This window comes from Pteropus vampyrus, unplaced genomic scaffold, assembly GCF_000151845.1.
Source record: "Pteropus vampyrus isolate Shadow unplaced genomic scaffold, Pvam_2.0 Scaffold461, whole genome shotgun sequence".
Classification (NCBI taxonomy): domain Eukaryota; kingdom Metazoa; phylum Chordata; class Mammalia; order Chiroptera; family Pteropodidae; genus Pteropus; species Pteropus vampyrus.
Genome location: NW_011889242.1, coordinates 1,677,505 through 1,685,532, shown reverse-complemented (window position 1 = coordinate 1,685,532; position 8,028 = coordinate 1,677,505). Strand labels below are relative to the sequence as shown.

At 38.0% G+C, this 8,028-nt stretch overlaps 1 pseudogene; it reads right to left on the bottom strand.

Annotated features, from left to right (window-relative positions):
* Positions 1-5,803: 5,803 nt before the first annotated feature.
* On the bottom strand, positions 5,804-5,922 carry LOC111732449 (annotated as a pseudogene).
* Between the last annotated feature and the right edge of the window lie 2,106 nt (positions 5,923-8,028).

The window sequence follows — 8,028 nt, the reverse complement described above, 5'->3', positions numbered from 1 at the left end:
TATGTCTTCAATATTTTAGAGTGTAAGGGCAATGTTAAGTGTGACAACAAGCTGCCCAGGGGACCCATGGCTTAGTGAGTTGCTTGTATATATGCTCTATGTTGGGTCAATGCCTTCAAGGCTGGCTAGGTCGTTAGCTAGGTCACTGGCAGGGCTAGTGCAAGATGAAAATGTGGGTCCCTTTGTTTATAAAGAGGAAAATGGCTTTTTCCTTTCATTTGTAGTCTCCATCTCAACCTGAAAAGGTGTTTTTTATTTGCTACACCCTACTATTCACTTCCTCGTCAATCCCTTTTGGCCAAATCCCACCTCAGATCTTCCCAGGAACTGAACTCAGACAGGCAGGGAAGGCTCTGCTCTAGTTGGATGACCACTGAAACATTATTGCTAAGGCACTGTGGTGAGTTCCCTGGATTGTTTTTCCCTCATTTACTCTAGACTCAGAGTGGAAGAAGCTGGAAATCTGGAGATGGTAATTGTGCAGACAAAAAAAGTCTCAACTAAACGTGCTTTTTCTAGCCAAAGGACCAGGAAGGGACATCCTACAAGACAGAAAACTTGTTGACAGAAACTGCTCTCCTCCATCTAGATACCACAGAAAAAAGCCTGTGGCCCCACTGTCACCCATTCCAGCAAAGACTAAGTGGGAAGCCTGGACTTCCAGCTTTACCAGGTGTAAATAGCTGCCCCAACTTTCTGCCTAGGTGGGGTTAGAGAAGCCCAGTGAAGAGAGTCGGGATGTTCACTATTGCCCAGCAATCACAAGGCCACTCTCAGATGGTGTCAGTGGAGGCCATGTGGGGAGCAGTAAATGACAAACTTTTACTTATCCCTGCCATGGGGTTACGGCCTAGTGAGGAGACAGAATTTCCACCCCCACCCAGCAGTAATGAGGAGCCTCATCACCCTTGAGTATCAAAGGAGACCAGGTAAGGAACCCGGACTGTACCCTAACCCGGCAGTTACAAGGTGGCAACCTCACTTTTGCTAGAGTGGTGTCTAAAGAAGCCAACTAGAGCAGAAGGTTTAAAGAAGATCCAGAGTCTCATAACATAATACCCAGAATGTCCAGGATTCGATTTGAAAAGATCGCTCATCTTATCAAGATCCAGAACTAGCTCAAACTGAGTGAAAATAGATAGCTGATTGCAACGCCAAGATGACAGAGACCTTAGAGCTAGCTGATAAGGTTTTAAAGCAGCCACAATAAAAATGTTCAATGAACAAGTATGAACATGCTTAGGCAAATGAAAAGTAGAGATTCTCAGCAAAGACACAGGCTGTTTTAGTTTCAGTAAAAAAAAAAAAAAAAAAAAAAGACGATATAAAGAAGGACTAAATGGAAATCTTAGAACTGAAAAGTAAATAACCAAAACTGCTATATATAGGCTGAACATCAAAATGAATGAAATGGAGGGAAAAATATGTGAACTTTAAGATAGAACAATAGAAATTACTCAATCTGAGCAACAGAGAGAAAAAAATCGAGGAGCCCCTAGAACCTGTGGGACTGTAACAAAAGATTTGCTATGAATCTCACTGGATTCTCAGGATGAGAGGAGAAAGAGGGCAGGATTGAAAAAGTCCTGGAAGAAATAATGGCCGAAAACTTCCCAAATTTGGCAAGAGATGTAAAACTACAGATTGAAGAAGCTGAGAAAATTTGAAATAGAACACACACACACACACACACACACACACACACACACACACTCCACACCAAAACATGTTATAGTCAAAGTCTGAAAACTAAAGAGAAAATAAAAATCTTGAAAGCAGCAAGAAAGAAACGTCTTATCTATGGAGAAAAAACAATTTGAATGACATTAGACATTTTATCAGAAACCATGGAAACCAGAAGAAAGTGGCACAATATTTTTCAAGTACTGAAAGGAAAGAATCCTATATCCAGTGAATATATTCTTTAAAAATGAAGAAGAAATCAAGATATTTTCAGATGAAGGAAAACCGAAGAATTTGTTGCCAGCAGACCTAAGCTAAAATAATGAATAAAAGAAGTTCTATAAACAGAAAGGAAGTGATAAAAGAGGGAACTTGGAAAAGCAGAAAGGAAGAGAGAACACAGTAAAAATACAATATAGTCTCTCTCTCCTCTTGATTTTCCTAAATTATATTTGATGATGGATGTAAAATTTGTAACACTGTCTGATGTGGTTTTAAATGTATGTAGAGGAAATATTTAAGAAAATTATATTATTAGTGGAGGACAGTAAAGGGCAATAAAGGGAAATAAATTTTTAGGCTTCACTCAGCTGATAAAACGAGGACAAGACACTAATAATATATGTATATGTAATATAATACCTAGAACAACCTTTAGAAATGCTATAAAAATAGAGACACTAAAAACACTATAGGTGAATCAAAACAGAACTCCAAAAATATATAAGTAGCCCAAAGCAAGTCAGGAAAAAGACAACAGAGTAATGAAAAACAAAGAGAAAAAACCCCAGAAAATCAAAAACAAATGGCAGATTTAAGCCCCAAGATATGCCATGCTAACACCAACCAAAGAAACCTGGATGAAATAGTTTGCTAGGGCTGCTGTAACAAAATACCATAAAGTCGGTGGCTTAAGCAAAAGGAACTTATTGTCTTACAGTCTTGGAAGTCAGAAGGCCAAGATTAAGGTGTGAGCAGAGCCATACTCCCTCTGAAGGTGCTTGGAAAGGATTTGTCCAGGACTCTCTCCTAGCTTCTGACCAGTTCCTGGCTTGTGGCCGTATAACTCCAGTCTTCAATGGTGTTCTCCCTGTGTATGTGTCTGTCTCTAAATTCCCCCTTTCTGTAAGGATGTCAGATATGTTGGATTAGAGTTCCAACCTACTCCAGGGTGAACTCATCTTAACTAACCACATCTTCAACAACCCTGTTTCCAAAGAAGAGTCGCATTCTGAGGTACTGGGGATTAGAGTCCCAACATCTTTGTGTAACACATTTCAACCCATAACACTGGAGTAGCCATATTAATTTCAGATCAACTAGACTTCAGGGCAAGGAAAATCATCAGAGATAAAAAGCAACTTTACATTATGATAAAAGGGTCAATTCTCCAAGGAGACAGAACAGTCCTTAAAGTGCATGCACCTAACAACAGAGCATCAAAATACATGAGGCAAAACCAGATAGAACTGCAAAAAAAAAAAAAGAAAAAAAGACAACTCTATTATTATTGTTGGGGACTTCAGCACCTCTCTATTAGTAATTGACAGAGCAGTTAGAAAATCAGTAAGTATAGAGCTGACTGAAAAACACCTCAATCAGCTGGATCTAAGCAACATTTATAGAATTCTTCATCCAATAACAGAATACATATTTTTCTTAAGTTCATTTGGAACATTCACTAAGATAGACCACATTCTAGGCCACAAAACAAATATAAAACAATAGAAATCATATAAAGTATGGTCTCAGACCACAGTAGAACTAAATTAGAAATCAATAACAGAAAGATGGCTTGAAAAATCACCAAATGTTTGAAGATTATATAACATGCTTCTAAATAATGAGTCAAAGAAGAAGTCTCAAGAAAAATTTTAAAATATTTTTAACTAAATGAAAATAAAATATAACTTACCAAGATTTGTGGGATATAGTGAAATCAGTGTTTAGAGAAAACTTTATAGCATTGGGTGCATATATTAGAAAAGAACAAAGATCTAAAATTAATAATCTGAGGGACTTGAGAGCAAAGACAATGACTAGGAACAGAAAGGGTCATTTTTTAATAAAAGGGTCAATCTACCAAGAAGACACAGTAATCCTAAATGTGTATGCACCAAACAACACGACTGCAAAATATGTGAAGAAAAATTGTTATATCTAAAAAAAGTATAAAAATTCATAATCATAATTGGAAAATTCAATACCTTTTTATCAACAGTTGATAGAACTATTAGACAGAAAATCAGCAACAATTTAGAAGTGCTAAACACCATCAGTCAGGGAGATCTAATTGGCCTTTATAGAAAGTTCTGCACAACAGTAAAGTACACATTCTTTTCAAGTGTCCACAGTATATATACCAAGACAGACCACATCCTTGGCTATAACACAAACCTCCACAAACTTAAAGGGATTTAAATGATAGTGTGTTCTTCAATAATAATAGAATCATATTTGTTGTTAATAATGGAAAGAGAACAGGAAACTCTCCAAAGACTTGGTAACTAAACAAAATACTTTTAAATAATCCATAGGTGAAAGAGGAGCTTTCAAGGGAAATTTAAAATACATTGGATTGAATGAAAATTGAACTCAACATTTGTGGAACACAGCTAAAGGAGTGCTAAGAGGGAAATTTGTAGCACTAAATGTAAACATTATAAAAGATGAAATGCCTCAAATAATCTCAGCTCCTACCCTCAAGAACCTAGAAAAATAAGAGAAAAATAAACCTGAAGCAAACAGAAGGGAGGAAATGAAGATCAGAGCAGAAATCAATAAAATTGAAATTGAAAAAATAGAGGAAACCAATGAAATGAAGAGTTGTTTCTTTAAGAGATCAATAAAATTTAAAATCTCTGGCAAGATTGACAAAGGGAAAAAAAGAGATAACACAAACTACCATTATCAGAAATGAAGCAGGGGTATTATTATAGACTTTGTACATACTAAAAAAATAATAAGAGAATACTACAAACAGCTCTACCCACGTAAATTTGACAACTTAGACAAAATGAGCCAATTCCTCAAAATACACAAACTACCACAACTCACATTTATAAAATAGCTCATTTGAATAGCCCTATAAATATTATGAAATCTAATTCATTATTTAAAAATCCACCCCCCCACAAAATAATCAGTCTCAAATATTTTACCAAGAGGTTGGTAATTTAACACCAATTCTACACAAACTACACTGGAAATGGAAGGGGAGGGAACACTTTCCAACTCATTTTATGAAGCTAAAAAAATGGACAAAAAGATTAGACCAATATCTCTCATGAAAATAGATGCAAAAATTCTTAACACAACATTAGCAAATAGAATTCAGCAATATATATAAAGAATTATACCACAAAAACAAGTGGGATTTATTCTAGAGATTCAAGACTGGTTCGATACCCAAAAATCAATTAAAATAGTCCACTAGGCTAAAAAAGAAAAGTCACATGATCATATCAATGGAAGCAGAAAAATAATTTAATATTCAATTCATGATAAAAACTTTAATAATTGAAGGCTCAGAAAAAAGATAAAAGAAAGACATAATATGTAATCAGTGCATTCTTCCAAAGTAAAGGCCAGATAATGCCATGGCTTGAAGAAAATTTCACCATAGTTCAAAGGGCGACAATGATGGGAGCAGAGAGTCCTCAAATAGAACACGGTGATAGAGGCATTGCTGTGGAAAATTATATTCCTGTTGTAAGCAGCAATTTAGATCCAGCAAACCAGTATTATTTATTACATTGACTTAGTAATGTCAATTATTAATAGGTAAAAGTAATTGAAATTTAGTATATATACTGATTAAAATTTTATTGGATTTGTTACTTTGCTTGTTTCACATCTCTAAAACTGTGTATAAGGAGTTTATATCTAGTTTTAAGTTTATATATTTAAGTAATATTTTGATTAAAACAATTAAAACACTATTATTAAAATAATCAAAAACAATAAAGTGGTAAATACTCAAAGTCCACAGAATGCTTTCCTTCAAGTATTATGCTGTCACAGAATAAATTTTTTCTTTTTTAGGCGAAGCAACCCTTGGTTGACTTCACAGATCATAAGGACCTTTTCAGTTTATAATCCCTTATTTTTTTATTTTTTATGCCTACAGCACCTGGTCTTCCTAGGTGATCTCCTATCCAAGTACTAGCCAGGTCTGACCCTGCTTAGCTTCCGAGATCAGATGGGATTGAGCTTTTTCAGGGTAGCATGGGCATAGACTGTTACAGAATAATTTTTGAACTGAAAATTCTTCAGAGATTTAATAGAGAGGAAACTGAAGCCCCAAGAGATTAAAAGACTTTCCCAAGGTCAGACACAGTTCTGTCAGTTTGGATAGGGAAGAAATGACATCTTCGTTTTCACTATCCTCAAACTGAAAAACTGTGCTTCCCTCCATTGTGAAAGCAGGCTGCATGCTGTGGCAGGAGGGGCACACCAGTGGTTCCGCAGGGGCCAAATGTTGGGTTTTTCCTTGATCTTAGTTGTTGTAGTACCTCCAAGGATTATTTATACTCACCATGACTTTAAAACCACAATAATCATTAGACTTGCCACCAGATCTTATTATTTAAAGTGTTTATAAAGAAGCACATATATTACTAGTAGAGCATAAATTTTCAGAAAAATATTTTGAGAACTGTACTTCAATATGTTTCCTCTACAATTCTATGCATTGTATTTTATTCATTTAAAAGCATTTTTCTTTTTTTCCTGAGAAGGGCACCATGGGCTTCCCAGACCACCAAAGAAGGCCATAGCACAAAATATTCAAGAAACCCTGCCCTAGAGGGTTAATTAACACAGGAATGTTAGAAATTATTTTTCTCCCATGTTAATAAGAGCTGTTCAAGTAGTGAGTCTGGCTCTTACAAACTGATGCTCCAGAGTCTAAATTGCAGTCCAACACTTGTCAATTAGACCAGGACCTTGGACCCAACTTGGTCTTCTCTTTACAAAAGACATGATCACCTGGCTCAGCCAGAAGCCTGGCTAGTCCTATGGTCAAGACATTTCTGTGTTGGCTTTGGAGTGATTCCTTCTGACAAGGTGTGTGTCATGGGTTGGTGTCCTCCAAAATGACATGTTGAAGTCTTAACCCCTGGCACCTGTGAATATGCCCTTTTTGGAAATAGGGTCTTGTAAATAAAATCAAGTTAAAGATGATGTAATGCTGGAGTCTAATCCAATATGTCCTTATAAGAAGAGGAAAATGCCATGCGACGACAAAAGCAGAGATTAGAGTGAGGCAGCTCAAACCCAGGAACACCAATGATTGCCAGCCAGCGCCAGAAGCTGGGAGAGGCCAGAGAGGATTTTACCCAATGTCTTGGAGGGAGCGTGGCCCTGCCGACACCCTGGTTTCAGACTTCTAGGCTCCAGAAATGTGAGAGCATATTTTTGTTGTTTGAACCACCAAGACGGTGGTGCTTTGTTAGTGTGGCCCTAAGAAACGAGTGCAGTGTGTGCCAGAATCCTTACCAAAGGGAGAATGGGAACCTCGCTGAGGCCACAGAGCTGGCTATGAGACTTTTGGAACTTCATCACTAACATACGTACATGTGGCAGAATCTGGTCTGAGCCTAACACCAGTTGTCACATACCATCTAGTTGAGAGGTTGTGGGGAAGGCAATGTAGAGTAGCCACACACTCACTTCCAACTGGCAGAACCTAGAGATGCCCAAAATAGCAGCACAATTGTTGGGCTTAGGGATTAGCTTAGCACAGTTGAAAACAGAATATCACTCTTTTCGTGTTACACTCAGCTAAATCCGTCCCATCTCAAGTGAAATCTGCACCTTACATTTTTACTCACCACCCTTTCTTTCCCTGGGGTTCAAACCCTAGTCCAGGGAAGACTGGCTGGGGCCCACACTCACTGGTTTCATAGGGCTGTCTCCCTCTGCCTAGGATGTGTTCCGTCCCCGGGGCAAGTGGGATTGGTGCTCAGTCCTTTACACAGAGACATATGCAAAGTCTGCCCATGACTTTGCCAGACCTCTACCTTGTCTGCTTCTCAGGAGTGGGCAGGGTATCTGCGAATCAGGACTCTCGTCTCTATCAACCCAAGGCCTATCTCCCCAAGACATCAGATCCTGTTGGGTACCAGTTCAGACACCCATTTTAGAAAGCCCTTTGTGCGAGTTCTCAGGCAGAAGTGTTCTGGGGCCTTGAACTTCTTGCCTCCCTGGTTTGGATGCTTGAGGAAGGAACGGTGGAGCTTGGGAATCCTTATGGAAAGGAACATCCCATTATTGGCACTGCCACTCCTTACCTCTTGAGGCCTCGTTCCCGGCTCCAAATCCTCATCAGTCCAAGACAGCCCT